The 19,074-nt window shown below is 40.0% G+C and overlaps 1 protein-coding gene across 1 annotated transcript in view; it reads left to right on the top strand.

The window, feature by feature from the left end:
- Nucleotides 1-140: 140 nt before the first annotated feature.
- Pla2g4a (phospholipase A2 group IVA) overlaps nt 141-19,074 on the top strand; it is a 272,464-nt gene continuing 253,530 nt past the window's right edge. Inside the window, exon 1 of the mRNA XM_052737131.1 lies at nt 141-266. The gene's annotated coding sequence lies outside the window, so the exon portion shown is untranslated. The remainder of the gene's footprint in view (nt 267-19,074) is intronic.

Raw genomic sequence — 19,074 nt, 5'->3', positions numbered from 1 at the left:
CCGCGCCGCTCCCCGCGGCTGGGGCGCAGTGTGACGTGCGTGCTGTTCGGAGCGCACACTCAGCTACCGTTTTTAATGTATTCTATTTTTAATGAAGTGAGAGGGCTGCTGTCAGGGTCCACGTCTGTCCTGTTGGGAGTAGGGCCAGGTCTCTCACAGAACTGCCCCCCAGGCTCTGCGCCCCTAGCTCCGGCGATTCCCGGGGACAGAGTCTGAGCTGAGCTTCACTTCATCGGAATGCTAAGTGCCCACGGGATTGCTTTAAGGTATTTTTTTCCCCTCCCTGCTGTTAAATAGCTTTTATCATTTTGGTCAACAACTCTTTTCAGAGGATATGTCACTAAAAAAGAATTTGTTTTTTAAAGATGTAATTTTTTTTTTTTTTTTTTACTTTTTCTGTCCATGTTTCCAAGAAGGTGTGTTATGACAATGGATCAAAAGATAATCCTTATTTTTCGGTACCTAGCCTTGTTCTGGCTAGCCTTAAAAACCCAATTCATTCTGAAACGTTGTTTGATGGGAAATTAATTGCACAGAAAGGTGATTTTGACAGTCCTGAATGTCACTCTGCTGTTTGGTGGTGGCCACGGAGGAGTATGTGAGGATGGAATAGTGAGAAACTAGCAAAATAAGAAAGCTAGGAAACTGAAACAGTTCGATTTTATGTCCTTAGCACGAATGGAGGAGAAGATGACCCACAATCTGAAATCAAACTGTATTCTCAGGAAAATTAAGTCAGGAAAACGGTTTGAGGCAGGCTGGGCAACACTGCAAGCTCCCGGCTCAGAACAAAACAAACAGAAAATTTAAGGAGGGAAAAATAAAACAATGAGGGGAAAAACGACCAGAAACAAGACTTAGAAAACTTCACCAAACACCTCCATCTGTGGAAGTCTTGCAGAAATTAAAAATACTCATGGAATTTTTTTTTAACTGTTTGCTTTGTGTGTGCTAATTTGGTTCTGCGTGAGACACGGTGACTAAAATTGCGTCTCATCCAGCGCATTTGTTCTAGTCATGTTTAATCATTCCGTTTATGGCACTCCCAACCTTTTGCACTGATTCCTGTGTGAAATTTCAGCTGAATGCACAGATGATTTTCCTTTTTGGTAGTTCCTCTAAGGAGTTCTTGGTTTCTGTTTTTAAGTGAGTGGATTGCACGTGCTCACACTGTAAGTTTCTTGGAACTACTGATTCTGACTCTTAACTCTTGACAGTGTACTCACATCTTACAGGGTAATCGTGAATTGATTTTGAACACCTCCATCCTCTTCTGATATTAGTTCTCTACCTACTATGTAGAGAAGTATATTCTGATGTGTTTTTGTTTTGTTTTGTTCTGTTTTGAGACAGGGCTTCTTTGTGTAGCCCTGACTATCCTGGAACTCACAGAGATCCACCTGCCTCTGTCTCCCAAGTGCTAGCTAGGATCAAAGGTGTGAGCCACCACTGCCGCCCGGCCGGCCTATTCTGATGTTCTAAAATAGCTTATAACAAAGCAGGAGAAAGCAGTGCATGGTGACGTTGGCCTTTATTCCCAGCACTCAGGAGGCAAAGGGAGGTGGATCTCTGAGGCCCTGTCTGGTCTACAGAACAAGTTTCAGAAGAGACAGCTCTACACAGAGAAATTCTGCCTCTAAAAACTAAGATTAAAAAAGGTTATGAATTCAAAAGTGAAGAAAAAAACAGGGCATAGGGAATAATCACATTAAAACTATTTGAAATTTAAAGACATTGAAACACAATCATAGCAGACATTTGATTTTAAAACATCTGTAGGGTTCAATTACTTGATTTAATCTGTAACTTCAAATGTAAGGTAAAGAGAGCTCTGTGTGCCTGTTGAGTTGCACAACTCAGAAGGAAACTTGGACCTTGAGGACAAGAGCAGTTTTGAGAGGAAGTCCAAATAAGGATGTAAGGGAAAACATCTTGGAATTAATTGCCTACGACACATCTGGGATGCTAGCATAAAATACGTAGGCACATGCTGAATGCTGATCACAGGGGGATATTGGATGTCCCCAAGTCAATCAGTTTCATATGGCAAAGCACGATGGTAATGATGCACCTTTGGAAGATTTTTATTATATAGCAACTATAGCTATAAATTATATAGAAATTTAGTGTTTCTCTGTGCATTTGGACACACACACATATATGTTTCTGATAAAAATGTATTTTGTTAGTGTCTAAAAATTTTTTTTAGAAACACTATAAAAAGAAAATAAAGCATGTTTATGTCTTCAAGAATATTCTGTTGAGTTTTACTGGCCTCTTCTGCTGTGTGAATTTTCAGCAACTTTTTCCCCCCTAAGATGCTGGGTAGATTAGATTGTTAGGTAGATTTTGGTTCTAATTTTATAATGTTCTTATATAATCACACATGTAGTGTTCATATTAGATTTAGAGTTCACGCATGTACTGGAAGTAAATGACATTTTTGTTTTGTTGTTGTTGTTTGACACATTTGAGACAGGGTTTCTCTGTATAGCTTTGGCTGTTCTGGAACTCAATCTCTAGACCAGGATGGTCTTGAATTAAGAGATTTGACTGTCTCTGAGTCCCAAATGCTGGTACTACAGGCGTGTACCACCACTGCCTGGCTAATAAATGACATATTTCTTAATTCAAGAATTATATAGATTAAAAGTAAAAGGCAAGATATATCATGTTAATATTAGTCAAGGAAAGAGAATAGTTCTATTTATTTTTAGGCAGAGCACTCTTTAGAGCAAGGAGTAAATTCTTCAAAAAGGTGTAATGATCCTTACGGGCACTGCAAAGCACTAGAGCACTGATGTATATGAGGCCGAATGAATAAAATTGCAGCGAGAAGGGATGATGGGCACTTCAATACTCCTTCATCAGAAATGGACAGATAATCATAAAGGAGATGGCCAAAGTCGGTAGAACTGTAAGTCAACTAGACATGATTAACATCTAAGGAGTTTCATCCAAGGATAGCAGTGTAAACACTCTTCTAAGTTACATGGAACATACACTATGATAAACCATGTTCTGGGCCATAAAACACCTTAACACACTTAAAAACAGTAATCATACAGTGTATGTTTCAGGCGATGGCTAAATTAAATTAAAACATGCATCACCAAGGACAATAAAACAGGCATAGTAATGCGTGCCCATTATCCCAGTATTTAGGAGGTAGAGGCAGGAGGATGAGGATGAGGTCACCACTGACTACACAGAAAGTTTGGGTCTTAACTATAAGAGACCCTGCCTTAAAAAAAAAATGGAGAAAAAAGGAGGAAGATGGGGGAAAAGAAAAAAAGCAAAATGAATCACTGATACCTGGAAAATCCCCAGATAGTTGGAGATCACAAGATACATTTTAATAACTCAGGGTTCAGCGAGGAAGCTCAAAGGTTATTAAAAAATACCCTGAGTCAAATGAAAGCACAACGCGAAATGTTTAAAATTCGGGGAAAGCAGCACTGGAAGTTCTAGCACTAAATGCCCGAGTGAGAAAGGAAGACCGCAGATCAAGACTCAAGGCTTCCTCCACTTTATCAGAGCAGAAAGAAAGAGCGAGCGAATCCAAAGTAAACAGAGGACCAGAAACAGCAGAGACTTGAACAGATACCAGTGAGAGTCAAGCCAGGACATTAATAGAGGAGGTCAACATAAACAGAGGCTACTTTTGAAAGGCCAATAAAAGTGATGTCTCTAGCCAGGCCAACTAAGAACTAAAAAAAAAAAAGACAGAAATAAACCTAATCACAAAGTCCTCAGGAAGAGGAAGCCGGCAATACAGAAACCATGGACATTAGGAGGATAATAAAAGTATACTGTGAACAAAAGAGACAGAGACAGAGGGTGGTGGCAAGCCAGAGGCCAGCCTGGGCTACATAGAGAGTTCAGGCCAGTTACATGGCCAGACCTTGTCCCAAACAATCAACAACAAAATAAATACACTATTAAAAATGACTGTTCACGGCCTTCATGCTTTCAATTGAATGTACCAATTTCTTCCTCCCCTGGCCTCCCTCCCTCTGTGTATATGGTATATGGTGTATGTATGTACTGCCTAAAGATGAGTGCGCAGGTCCCTCCTGCATGCATTTGGAGGTGAGAGCACGTTATAATTGCCTTCCTCTTTTGGAGGTCAGAGTAGGATATAAATGTCTTCCTCTATTGCTCTTCCCCTTGTTTCCTTGAAACAGGGTATTTTACTGGAAAAAAAAATCATGCTTTTTGGACTAGGCTAACTGGTCAGTGAGTTCTGGGGTCCTCCTGTCTCTGCCAGCCAGTTGCTAGGGTTTCTGATACTTGCAACCATGTCTAGTTTTTTTTTTTTTTTTTAATGTGGGTGCTGGAGATTCTAATTCACATCCTCATGCTTGCAAAATAAGCATTCTTACCCACCAAGTGACCTTCTCAGCCCCTGTACCAAGTTTCTTCTGTAATACACACACACACACACACACACACACACACACACACACACACACACACACTCCTATTTATTTGTGTAATGTGTATCCCTGTATTCTGTATGCAAGACTGTTGCCTGTGGAGACCAGAAGATGGCATCATATCCCGTAGAACTGGAGTTACAGAAGGTTGTGAGCTGCTGTGTGTGTATGCAGGGAATTGAACTAGGGTCCACTGGAGGAGCAGTCAGTACTTTAAACCACCAAGAGCCATTTCTGTAGCGCCATGTGCCAATTTTTTAAAAGCAAATTCTATAAAACTTCACGTAAGAAGAGAACAGTCTTTGAATTAATAATAACGCTACCAAACAAAAAGGATCAGCCCTATACAGGCTTGCTGGTAAACTCTGCCACACTCTTAAAAAAAAACATGTATCACTTCTCTACAATCTTTATCAGAAAATGGAAATAGAGGTGGTACTTCCTAGCTCAGTCTATGAGGCCAGTGTGACCCTCACACTGAAGTCAGCAAAGACATTACACAGGAAACTACAGCATAATATTTGTCATGAATATCCAAGCAAGACTAACACACGGCCTGGAGAGATAGCTTGAAAGATGGTTAAGAGTACTGACTGCTCTTCCAGAGATCCGACTTTGATTTACAGCACCTACATCTGTAACTCCAGCTCCAGGGGCTTCAACATCCTCTTCTGACCTCTAAGGGCATCAGGCACACACATGGTGCACAAGTGAAACACAGACAGAAACAAATGCAGGAAAACACACCTATACACGTTAAATAAATAAACGTTTAAACCCAAACCTTAGAAAATCAAGTCAAGCAATGTGCAAGTATAATTAATTATACATCATGACCAAGTGGAATTTTTACGATGTATCTTTTTTATTTAAAAATGTTCTCATATAATTATATATATATATATAAGAAATAGATACATATATATATATATATATATATATATATATATATATATATATCTTTTATTCTTCTCTCATACATTACATCCTGACTGCAGTTTCTCCTCCCTCCAATACTCCCCACACATCCCCTCTCCTCATATCCACTCATCTTCTGTTTCCCTTAAAAAAAAAAGAGCAAGCCTCCCAGGGATGTCAACCAAATACAGTATAACAAGTTAAGATAAGACTAGGCACCTATATCAAGCCTGAATGAGGCAACCCAATAGAAGGAAAAGGGTCCCACAAGCAGGCAAAAGAGTCAGATAATCCCCGACTGCCGTTGTTGGCGGTCCCACAAGAACATCCATCTACACAACCATAACATATATGCAGAGGACGTAACTCAACCAATACCCATACAGGATCTGTGTGTGCTGCCTCAGTTTCTGTGAGTGCCGATGAACCCTGCTTAGTTGATTCTGTGGGCTGTAGTTTCATGGTGTCCTCAACTCCTCTGGCTCCTAAAATCCTTCCCCCTCCTCTTCTACAGGGCTCTCCTGGCTCTGTCTAGTGTTTGGCTATGGGTCTTCATTTGCTACCATCAGATTCTGGGTGATGTCTGTCTTCTGACAATTGGGCTAGGCATTGATCTATGAGTACAGCAGAACATCAGTAATCATTTCTTGGAATTTTTTCTTTTTTTTTCCTTCAGTCATCTTTGGTTCTATCCGAGATCTTTGGGCTATTCAGCTTCTGGGTTCTGGCACTGCAGGCAGTGTGTGGTGTGGGCTTCCTCTCATAGTTTGAGTCTCAAGCTGGACTAGTCATTGGTTGACCACTCCCATCATTTCTTTGCCACCTTTACCCCAGCACAACTTGTAGGCAGGACAGATTGTAGGTCAAAGGCTATGTGGCTGGGTTGCTGCCCCAGTCCCTTCCCTGGAAGCCTTGCCTGCTTATAGAAGATGGCCAGTTCAGGCTTTATATCCCCTATTATTTCCAGTCTTCACTAGGGTCACTCTTAAAGATTCCAGGGAGTATACACTGCACTAGGTTTCCACATTGGGCCCCTGTCATCTCTTCCAGTACTCTCTCCTTCCAACTTTCCCACCTTCCGCCTGATTCCTTCTGTTCCCATCCCCACAAAATCTTCTATTAGGTTCAGCATATCTGATTTTATGTGGAGGTTTTAGATCCACTTGGACTTGAGTTTTGTGCAAGGTAATGGATATGGATCTATTTGCATTTTTCTACAGCTGGCATCTAGTGTGACCAGCACCATTTGTTGAAGATGCTGTCTTTTTACCAGTGTATTTCTGGCTTCATTATAAAACAACAACAACAACAACAAAAACAACAACAGGTGTCCCTATGTGTGTAGATTTATGTCTGGGTCTTTGATTCGATTCTATTGGTCAACCTGTCTGGTTTTATGTCCATACCATGCAGTTTTTATTGCTATAGCTCTGTAGTACAGCTTGAAAGATGATGAGACCTTCAGAAGTTCTTTTATTGTATAGGATTGTTTCAGCGCTGCTGGGGTTTTTGTTTTTCCATCTGAAATTGAGTAAAGGTCTGTAAAGACTTGTGTTGGAATTTTACTGGGGATTGCATTGAATCTGTAGATTGCTTTTGGTAGGATAACCATTTTTACTATATTGATTTTACTGATCCAAGAGCATGGGAGATCTTTCCATCTTCTGATATCATCTTCAATTTCTTTCTTCAAAGACTTAAAGTTCTTATCATACAAGTCTTTCACTTTCTTGGTTAAAGTTATCCCAAGATATTTTATATTATTTGTAGCTATTTTAAAGGATGTTATTTCCTGGTTTCTTTCTCAGTCCATTTGTCACATTTGTCATTTGTATATAGGAGGGCTACTGGTGTTTTTTTTTTTTTTTTTTTTTTTAGTAATCTTATATCCAGGCATTTCGCTGAAGTGATTTATCAACTGTAGGAGTTCCCTGGTAGAATTTTTGGGGTCTTTTATATATACTATCATATCATCTGAGAATAGCAATACATTGACTTCTTCCTTTGCAATTTGTAACCCCTTGTTCTCCTTCAGTTGTCTTATTTCTCTAGCTAAGACTTCAAGTACCATATTGAATAGATATGTAGAGAATGGACAGCCTTTTCTTGTTCCTGATTTTAGTGGAATTACTTTGAGTTTCTCTCCATTTGATTTGATGTCGCCTATAGGCTTGCTACAAATTGTCTTTATTATGCTTAGGCATGTCCCTTTTATCCATAACCTTTCCAAGAGTTTCATAATAAAGGGGTGTTGGATTTTGTCAAAGGCTTTTTCTTCATGTAATGAGATGATCGTGTGTGTGTGTGTGTGTGTGTGTGTGTGTGTGTGTGTGTGTTTCAGTTTGTTTATCTGGTGGATTACATTGACTGATTTTTGTTTGTTGAACCATCCCTGCATCTCTAGAATGAAGCCCACTTGATCATGGTAGATGATTTTTTTGATGTATTATTTGGATTCAGTTTGCAAGTATTTCATTGAGTATTTTTGCAACAATGTTCATGAGGGAAATTAGTCTGTAATTCTCTTTCTTTATTAATCTTTGTGTGTTTGGGGCATCAGAGTGACTGTGGCCTCATAAAATGAACTTTGCAATGTTCCTTCTATTTCTATTTTGTGGAATAATTTGAGGAGTATTGGTGATAGCTCTTCTTTGAAAGTCTGCTAGAATTCTGGCCATGGACTCTTTTTTTGGGTTGGGAGAACTTTAGTGACTGCTTCTACTTCCTTGGGGATTATAGGTCTATTTAAATTGTTTATCTGATCTTGGTTTAACTTTAGTAAGTGGTGTCTATCAAGAAAATGATCCATTTATTTTAGATTTTATGGTGTACAGATTTTTAAAGTATTATCCAATGATTCTGTGGATTTCCTCCATGTCTGTTGCTATGTTCCCCTTTCTGTTTCTGATTTTGTTAATTTGGATATTCCTTCTCTGTCTTTTAGTTAGTTTGTATAAAGATTTGTCTATCTCATTGATTTTTCTCAAAGAATCAGCTTTGTCTCATTACTTCTTTGTAGGGTTCTCTTTGTTTCTATTTTATTGAGTAGAGTATCCAGTTGGATAATTTCCTGTGCTCTACTCCTCTTGGGTAAGCTTGTTTCTTTTTGTTCTAGAGCTTTTAGGTGTGCTGTTAAGTTGCTAGTATGAGATCTCTCCAATTTCGTTTGACCAAGTGGAATTTATCTCTGGTGTGCAAAGCTGCTTCACCTTCCAAAATTCATACGGACAGCCTTAAGGAAAAAATGGTAGTCATATTCCTGAGAAGTGGAAATAGAAGGCAAACTTTTTCAATCTGCCAAGATATACCCCAATTTGAAGCTAGCACTATAACTGGTGAGGAACTTGAAATTTTCACAGAAGCATCAAAAACAAGACAAATTTGTCCCTGTTTACTGCTGTTTTCAAAAGATTATTTATTTAACTCTTAATTTGTATTTATTTGTGTGTAGGTGTATACACAGGTGTGTGAATGTACTTGTGTGCACCTATGTATTCCCCCAGGCTAGAAGAAGGTGTCATGATGCCCAGTTTGTTACTTGAATGCTGGGTTCTGAGCTTGCTTAATAATTGAACAGTATGTGTGTGTTTGCAAACACTGAGCCACCACTCCAGACCCACTTCCTGGCTGCTGCTTTTAAACTGCATACTATCCAGGTGTGGTACTGCACATCTGTAACCCAAGCACTTGGGAGTAGAGGCAGAACAATCAGGAATTCAGTAATTCTTAGCTCACAACAAGTTCAAGGCCAGCCTGCTCAACATACCTTGTCTCAAAAACAGAAATAAAAAGTGTGTATGAGTTTTTCTTAGTAATAGAATAAGAGAGAAAGAAATAAAATATATATTATTATCATCAAGGAAGAAATAAAATCATCTTTAGAGATTATTTTCTCTTTTGCATGGGAGGTCCATAAGAATTATCAACAAAAACTTCCTGAAACTAGACAGGAAGACCTATTCTTGTCAAGATGTCTATTCTTCCTAAATTGAGCTTTTAAAAAAAAATCATATTTTTATTTTAAATAAATTTTTAATTAAAATAGAATTGAATTACTTCTTCCTTTTCCTTTACTCCCTCCAACCCTCCCAGGTACCCTACCTCCATCCCTTCTTTGTCCCTCAACTCTCAAATTGATAACCTCTTTTTCTATGATTATTATTGTTACATACATACATGTATGCACAGATATATAAATGCAGCCTGATGAGCTTGTTTTTGTTGTTTGTGTGTATATTTCAGGGCTGAGAACCTTGTATTGAATAACCAGGAAGAGGGCTCGTCTCTGAAGAGGCCATTTCTCCATTTCCCAGGAAGCCGTCAGTTGCCCATATGGTGCAAGATAGTCCCAGTCAAATTTCAAGCATGTTACATTGTAGATTTTATACTAGTTGCACAAAAGATAATTCCAAGGTGAAAGACTACAACATGGTTGGAGGGCTTATGCTAATCCTACTCAAGACTTACACTAAAGCTATTAGTAATCAAGATAGTATGTATTAGCAAAAAGAGGAGATAAGTAGATCAATAGAAAAGCTCAGAAGGAGTTGATAGGTTGAACTAATTTTTAACAAAAGGGCCATGTAAATTCAATGAAACAAGAATGATCACTTAAAATTATTTTATTGGTGATGATGGTGGTGGTGATGTTGGTGGTGGTGGTGGTGGTGGTAGTGTTGTAGTGGTGGTGGTGGTGGTGTGTGTGTAAATGCATGGTGTATGTGTGGATGAATGCACCATGGAGTGCAAGTGTTTGGGTCAGAGGACAACACTGTGGAGTGAGTTCTTTCCTTCCACCTTTCTGTGGGTTCTGGGAATGGAGCACAGGGTTCCAGACTTATGAAGCCAGCACCTTTACCCACTTGACCGTCTTGATGGATCACAAATATAATCCTAAACAAATGATGCTATAATAAATGAACATACACAGACAAAAGTTTGATTACAGTCTTAAATACAATGTGTCAAACTATAATAGTCCTAGTTGACATCATAAGAGTTTTGTATTAGTCAGGATTCTCTAGAGGAACAGAACAGATAGAATGAATACACACACACACACACACACACACACACACACACACACACACACAGAGAGAGAGAGAGAGAGAGAGAGAGAGAGAGAGAGAGAGAGACAGAGACAGAGACAGAGACAGAGAGACAGAGAGACAGAGACAGAGAGAGACAGAGAGAGAGAGAGGAGGGGGGGAGGGATTTATTAGAATGGCTTACAGACTGTGTAAGCCTGTAACCACAACAATGGCTATCTACCAATGGAAAGTCCAAGACTCCAGCAGTTGTTCAATCTACAAGGCTGGATGTCTCAGCTAATCTTCAGTATATGCTGGACTCCCAAAGATGAAAGCTCTAATGCCAGTCGAGGAATGGACTTGCCAGCCAGAGTGACTGCAAGCAAGCTGAGAGAGAACTCCCTTCTTCCATGCCCTTTATACAGGCTGCCACCAAAAGGTGTGGCCCAGATTAAAGGTGTATCTTCTCCCCTCAAAAGATCTGGATTAAAAGTAGGTCTTTCCATTTCCAGTGATTTAATTAAGGAAAAAAATTCCTCACAGGAATACTAAGCCACTTAGGTTTTAGTTAATTCCAGATATAAACAAGTTGACAACCAAGTAGAGCCATCACAAGTCCACCTCTTGTCAACTTGACACACGATTATGTCTTTATGCCATGCCTAATTTCCACATGAAAATAATAATCAGGTCATAATTATGTCTATAGATAGCTCATGTACAATAGCAAATGCATTATATATTTTAACCAGGTCATAATTATGCCTACAATGTGACTATACCATGTACAACTGAAAAGATATTATAAGTTTTAGAATAGGTGGCATTCTTTTAGTATCTCAAAACTTAAATACGATAACCACTGATATTCTCTCAATTCATGTTACACTACAAAATAAAGACATTGAGGAAAGAAAGCACAAATATCTGTACAAACAACATTCATAACAAAATATGACACTAGTGGCAATCATAACCCTTGTTTCTGCAACTGGTCACATGACCTTAGCTGGTATTTAAATCTACTTTCCTCTACTACCTATTCTGTATTTCCTGCAGGGCTTCAATAATGTTTTTACTATTCTCCCTGGCAGTAGCAACTTGAAAAGCTTCCATTTGGCCTTTCCAAGCATAATAACGCTCACTCCCTGTCAAGGAACCAATGTAAGAGTTCCTCCAGCTTTTAAATATATCTATCCCAATTATATATTCTGGGACTGGGGAAATAACCACTGGACGAATTCAGGGACCCACTGAACCTACTCTGAGGCAGACATCAGCCAAAACTTCATTAATTTCATGACTTTCATAAGCCTCTATTTTAACTGGAGGGCTACAATGTTTCTTGGGGTTTCCTGGAATCCATGTCAATCCAGAACCATTATCTAATAGATTCCAGAAAGTCTGATTGGTTTTTCCCCCAGTGTACAGTTACCCTTGTAAAATATTTCTCTGGGGAAAAAGGCTAACAGTAATACCTGTAGGGTAATTTATCAAGATCCTTCTTTAAGGGCACCTGCCCATCTCTTCATTCCAAGGGTTCTGGGTCTACAAACTGTCTCTAGTCTTGGAATTGATTCATGAGCTGAGATTCCTTTTTTGCCATGATCCAATAGAGCCTTTCTTTCATTTGTTTGAAAATTTTCCACTTATACAGATCAAACAAAATGCAGTAGGCTTCTTATCTATTTTATGTCTGAAAACACCATGATTGATTAGCCGGTACCCAAAGGTCTATATAAGTCATGCCACTATAAAAATCATTTTGTCTGTGTTGATCACCATAGGTCAGGCCATTATGGACATTGCTTTGTCTATGCTGTTTATTACAATAACTGCTAACATCTTGCCTTTGGCAGTTCAGTGCTACCACCAAGCCCCTGCTACTTCCTGCCCCAATTAAACAGTCAAGACATTGTTGAGAAATGGAACCGATAGACTATGGTACTGAGTTATTATTATTCAGACCTAATAGGAAATGAAGTCTCATCTATGACAAGAGAATGAGGAATCCAAATGCATATTACTAAATGAATGTGGATGCAAAATAGCTCTTCCCTCAAAGGATAGTTTTTTTTTTTTTCCTGAGTCCAATATGAGTCACCTGGCCCTAGAGGAAGAGGGATTCCGATTGCCCTTCATAGCCTGTTCTATGGGGGCAGTTACATGAAACTATTACTTCTAGAACAAAGAAAGTCACAAATCAAGGCTTTTACCTAATTTTGAGATCCCAAAGGTAGGTGGCTTAAGGCAAAGCAAGGCAAATTCTAATTATAAGTTTTAGATGCTATCTGATGACATTCTTAGCTTTTGGATTGGTGGAACCTGGTGGTCTGCTAAGAAACATTTGAACAGGTCTTATATGATAGTCAAAAGGATGCTAGGGTGTTGTCCACAGGGATGGATAATGAATGACTATTAAAGGGACTGAAAGTAGCCCAGATAACCTGCAAAATTCTGACTGTGCAATTGGGAAGTTCTAATCTGCCATTCAGCCTTATAGAATCTTTTTCTGAGGACTTCAGACACCAATATGAAGAGGCAGTATACTACAGGATTTTAAAGAGTGGGTTGGGGAGATGTGATCCCAAGTTGTCAAACGGTACCTTCAATTGTAGAATAAGCCCGAATTTGCACCGTGGACTTGAGTTCTAATACGTGTGTTCGTTGACTGCCACACTAGTATAACTCAGTGGGAGCTACTGTGGGTATGTAGGTACTGGGGCTATGTAGACACTCTTTATTCTAGACTCCAAATAAGCTTTATTTTAAAATTAACCTCAACCTATAAATAATGGCTTCGGAGTCTGGCTGTTCTTTGTTATCTGTCCCACCTCTGCATCTGTATTGCTGGAAGGAAGCAGCCTTTGCTAAAGGCTTCGCGTGTTTGTTTGCTGGCTTTTCACAATCACTGGAGAAAATCTTCATGCTTGAATGCAGTAGTTTTAAATAGTGCAGACGCCTTTGCTCTGAGCACAGATGTGAAGTCCATTTCCTTTTCGGCTAGATCCTCACTCTCCCTAAGGGCATCAGTTGAGGAATTTGTTCCTCCATGTCCTCTTCTCACTTCCACAAAGAACTTTCCAGTGAAGTCACCTTCCCCTTTTTCTTGAAGCAGCCCTTCGGTCTCCTATGTCCTTTCCATGGCTTCAGGAACACAGTCACTTCTGTCCTTTCCCATGAATCTCAAAACCCACCTGTCTAATTTCCCCCTGGATCTTTTCGTATCACCATACTAAAAACTCAACTCATCTTCTTTACAAACAAACAAACAAAAAGTATTTTCCAGCCAAGATTAGTGAGGCCTTGTCAAAAACACACAAACATAAGGAAATGATACAAGAACCCACAAACTAGGAGTGATTGAGCATGCATTTAATCCTAGCACTCACTTGGGAGGCAGAGGCAGGTGGATCTCTGTAAGTTTGAGGCCAGCCTTGCCTACATACTGAGACCTTTCTCTGTTCTCTATGGGAATGAACAACCTTGTGATCCATCCAGATCCACTGTTAGTGTTTAATCAGTGTGGAATGTGCCACATTTAATTGTATTTTTCCTATGTGTGCTTATTTGTTCCTGTGTGTGTGTGTGTGTGTGTGTGTGTGTGTGTGTGTGTGTTTCCTATCTCTCTTTCCTACGAAAGATATAAATTCTATGAAGGTAAGATTTTAGCCTGTTTTGCCCAATGTTAAGTTCCAAGTGCTTGGTATTTGGGTCACGGTAAATATTTGTTGAATAAATATGGTCTATTTTCTCTGAAATCAACTTTAAAAATAAAATGCATTCATTTTTATCATATAGTAGTTTCAAACCCAAAGCATCAACATTATTAAATGTCTTTTTTTTCCCTAAATGTCACTGGTAGTTGCTGCAGAAGCTGTTGGAGTTATCTTGTGGTGGCTGTAACTCTGGCCCACATCTTGTGCTGAGGGATATAAGAAATGGAATGTTTAAAATCTTTGACAGTATTCTTCAGATGGAGTCCTGAACCATTTCCCTTGGAACTTGTCTCACTATAAATGTCTTGTTTAACGAATTCTAAGAGCTACACACACAAACGATTTCACTGGGCATGGCAGCATATCTCTGGAGTCCCAGCACTTGAGAGTTGGAGGCAAGATGATCAGGAGTTCAAGGCCATCCTCAGCTACAAAGGAAATTCAAGGTGTTAGAATCTTGCCCTCACTCCTGCACATGCGCAGCTCAGGGAACAATGGCTACCACGTACGCGCGGCGACTTGTAGACCCCACCCTCTCTGCTCTGCTCCCCCTCCACCACCATCTTTCTCTCCCTCCAGGCCCGGCTCTCCTCTTTCTCTTCCCCCCTTCCTCTCCTAATAAAGTTATTAAATAATGTTATGGGATGCCGGAAAAGTAAAACTCTCAAGAGGCCTTAATAAGTCAATTGGAATCTTTCACTGACCGAGGACTGTCCCAAACACATTAGTCAGAAGCAGCCTGACCCCTAGTTGGAGTTTTTAAGGAAAAAAAAAAAAAAAAAGTGCAGCACCGGAAATCTGCCACACGAAAGCCTTACTTACAGAAGTGGAGAGATAACAGTTAAAGGTCTGACAGTCAACCTGGAGCTCAGGATCACATCGGATAGGAATTTAGGGCGGGTCTAGAGACCAGTTTTATCCAAGACAGTCTTAGAAATACTTTTTTTTTTTTTTTTTTTTTTTTGGTTTTTCAAGACAGGGTTTCTCTATATAGCTTTGTGCCTTTCCTAGAAATCGCTCTGTAGACCAGGCTGGCCTCGAACTCACAGAGACCTGCCTGCCTCTGCCTCTCGAGTGCTGGAATTAAAGGCATAAGCATAGTTCAGTAGCCTACTACATTAACACTTGTACATGAATAAAGATAAATGTATCAATCTCTAAGTCTTAAGTGTCAAGGAATGAGTTCTATTTCATACTTAAAACGGGCCAGTGGGATGGTGCAGGTGACTTGAGTTTGATTCTGGAACCCACATGGGGGAAGTTGAAAACCAATTCCCACAAGTTGCACCGCACCCCCCCCCCTATAGCCATGCACACAAATAAAATAATAACTGTAAAACAAATTCATAAATGTATTGCTAAGAATGCCTAATTCTCAGATGTGAAATGGAATACTCCCCTCCTTCTATCTTACCCAGGGCTTCTTATCTGCATACCTTAATTTGTTTGTTGTTGTTATTTTGTTTAGTGATGGGGCCTGGTTAGTCCAAACTGGCTTGAATTCCTGATTCCCCTGCCTCAGCCTCTCAAGTGCTGGGATGGCAGGGGTGTGCCATCCAAATTTACTTCATTTGGTTTTATGCAAAGGATTTTGATTCTGTCTCTGTCAAGGACCGACCTTCCTGCATGTGTGGTTTTCAGAAGGCAGCATTTAAGCATGCCTACGGCCTTGGACAAGGAAGTGCATGATGTTATAGCCTTGGTCACGTGCTTACACTGATTACGCCCCCGTTTCCTCATTTGTTCAAAATTGTAAAGATAAGTCACTCCCAAGGACTGCTGTCAAGTATGGGGAGAAATCGAAATCTGCCATGTGCCTCTACTTCTGGCACAAGCCTTCAGGCCATCATCGATTTTGCTTGCAGATTTCACTCATCTTTTCATTTCTGTTCCTCTGTTATTGTCTTTTAAATTTTATTTTATTTTTTAAACCACCTTCTAAACCATTTATTCAGTAATAGGATACTTCAGGCTGCTTTTGGCCCTTGAATCCAGTTCACTTGCTCCAGGCATGGGGCCATGCAGCCTGATAGAGCCAACCCGCACACAGCAGCCTGTGACCGCAATAATGATGGGCACAACCTCTTCATCCGCCACAGCTCCTGTTGACTGCCTTCTCCTCACACTCGGGTGCTGGGACTCTACTGTCACTGTGAACTGGAGGTCTAGCACGTTCACCCAACAGGAGGTGAAGGGCTCAGCCTGGAACCAGAAGCCAGAAGGACCAGATGTTAGAGAGGCAAACAGATGAGCATCTGGATGGTGGCTGTCAACAGGCCCGCATCCTTCAGGTGTTCTGCCTTGCCCTGCTCCACGTTGAGGGCCATGCCACCATCCATCCAGGGCCCATCCTCAGAGAAGGCTGCCTGAGCCTTCGACCTCATAGAGTGGTAACTGGCCGTATGTACGGCTATACTGAAGTACAGGGACATCCAGGCCCCAAAAGATGCAGATGAATCGAGAGAACATCAAGGTTTCAAGGCAGTAAATAGCATTGCCCCCAGTAAGATCCACGGTAAAACCTCAGAGTTTCTTCATTCTCTTCAAATATCTACTTCTTCCCTCTTCTCCCCACTTTGCCCTAGGTGCTAAACAAATCCTCAGCTATGTGGCAAGGGTGAGCAACCAGAATTATGGTTAGTAGACCCCACACTGGCAGCCATGCACTTCTGGATCTTTAAAGCACTTGCAGATGAATATTTGGGCTGCTGGTTATTAGACAAAAAAAAAAATGACCTTCTTCATGTGACTGACAAAATGTTGGACGACCAGAATATGGTTCCTTTTTGGGGTTCATCTTGACTTCATCCTGGTACACTGTGCTTTTAAATTTAGGTTCTTCCATTGACATTTCAGGCCAAGCTGGCTCTGCAAATCAGCTGTTTTCACTTATAAGTGTTGAATGTCATTTATTTTAGCAACAAATGGAAAAAGTCTATTTAGAGAAGATGTCAGCCTCTAACTTTTAAGTTCCTTATCAAATATTTTCACTTAAGAAATAATTTTAAAGCCTGGTGTGCTGATGTATGTCTGGCATCCCAGCCCTTAGGGGTTGGAAGAGGCAGGAAGATGAGGAGTTCAAAGTCATTCTCAACTACATAACTAGTTGCAGGACAGCCTGGCTGCAGGAGACCTTGCCTCGAAAAAGCTGTCTTTTTTTTTTTTTCAAATGAAAAGTTATAAAAATAACTTAATAGGCACATTTAATACACTTAGTTTTGAAGCTATGTGGAGATGAACTCTTAGCATTATTTTCAAAATTTAACCTAAAGTAATCCTCATAGATTTAGCTAAACCTTTTGAACAGTTGATGTTTCTTTTTTAATTGCTATCATTGTGAGGGGCATGGAGCACCTGTCATGGCCTTCATGTGGAGGTACGAGGACAGCTTTCATGGAGTCAGTCAGTTCTCTCCTCTCACCTTTACATGGGTTTTGAAAAGTGAACTTAGGTTGTCAGGATTTGCAGTAAGTGCTTTTACCCACTGAGTCATTTTATTGGATGCGAGTGTGTGTGTGTGTGTGTGTGTGTGTGTGTGTGTGTGTGTGTGTGTGTGTGTGTGTGTGTGTGTTACGAAAGACACATGTGTGCAGGTACCAGCCAGCCCTCAGGTATGTGCATGCAGGGGCCAGAGGAAGACATCAGGAGTCCTGCTCTACTTCTCTGCACCTTATCCCCTTGAGACAGGTGTCAGTCAAACTGGAGTAAGCTAATAGAATAACCTATGCCATAAAATATTATTCCTTCTTTTATATTGTTTGACAGGAAGGAAGGAAGGAAGGAAGGAAAGAAGGAAGGAAGGAGGAAGGAAGGAAGCATTTAAACCCCCTTTTCTTTGCCATGGTCACTCTTACACCAGTAATTGTTAATATAGAAAAAAAAAAACCTGGTATCAAATGTTTATTGTAGTTTACTAAGACAATGCTGCAGTGGCTATATTATTATTAATAATAATAAAATATCATCCCTTCATTAAATCGCAGCACTGATGAGTATCTGAAGAAGGAAAGCATGGTGGGTAGAATAAGGAAGTCTTCACAGAGCCCTGTCTGAACTTCATTATTCAGACGGCTCTGTGGATCATTACCCAGAGCCTCAGACGGGATTAAGGCCACACGCCTAGCAAATTACAGACATGAGGCTTAAATATTTATCCTTTCTTCTGCCTACACTGCCTAGTAGTAGGAACCCACGTGGTTAGGGGGGACTCTGGGTTCAAGTTCAGCTAATGCCTTGTTGCTTGTTCTTGTTCCCTGAGTGTTTCGTGTGTCAATCTTCTGATCTGCAGTGCTTATAAGATATGACAACACAGGTGAGACATCTAGATCACGTCTCACGTTGTAAACTTCCTGTAACTGTCAGGTGTGAAATGTATTTAGGTGTTAAACGTGAATCACAGATGAAAGTATTTTACTATTTAGCGAGTGACTCCTGTGTGAGGCTACGCCCTTCATTTAGTTTTTTTTTTTTTTAAGGGAAAGGATGACCACAACTTTTCCATTTTTATCTATTTACTTCTTCTTTTTTTTTTTTTGGTGGTAATGAAGACCAAAACCAGGACCTTGCATATATTAGCAAGCACTATACAACTGAGTTCTATTTTCAGCCCCCAAATATGTTTTAATGTCCTTCATATTATTGATTTGGGAATCATAGTAGGCTTCTTTTTATGAAGTCTCTCTACATATTAAATATGCAAGTACGTATTACTTGTACAATGGTAGGTAGTAATAACTTTGAGGCTTAAACTTTATGCTAGAAAGAACTTGCAGCCATCCTCCTGTCTCAGCCACTTGAGTGCTGGGATTATAGAGGTAAGCCACAATGCCTAGCAAAGAGAAATCTTTTTAAGGAAAGGGATATAAAGTATGAAATTAGGCAGAAGAATGTATTTATATTTAGAATCCAGAGTTGATGAGAATGCTCAGTGTATACAGGCACTTGCCACTGGGTCTGATGAACTGTTTG

Source organism: Peromyscus californicus, unplaced genomic scaffold (assembly GCF_007827085.1).
Source record: "Peromyscus californicus insignis strain IS unplaced genomic scaffold, ASM782708v3 Scaffold_14__1_contigs__length_90479793_seg_2, whole genome shotgun sequence".
In the NCBI taxonomy this organism is placed as follows: Eukaryota; Metazoa; Chordata; class Mammalia; order Rodentia; family Cricetidae; genus Peromyscus; species Peromyscus californicus.
The sequence above is the reverse complement of the archived record's forward strand: the minus strand, read 5'-3'. Positions and strand labels throughout refer to the sequence as shown.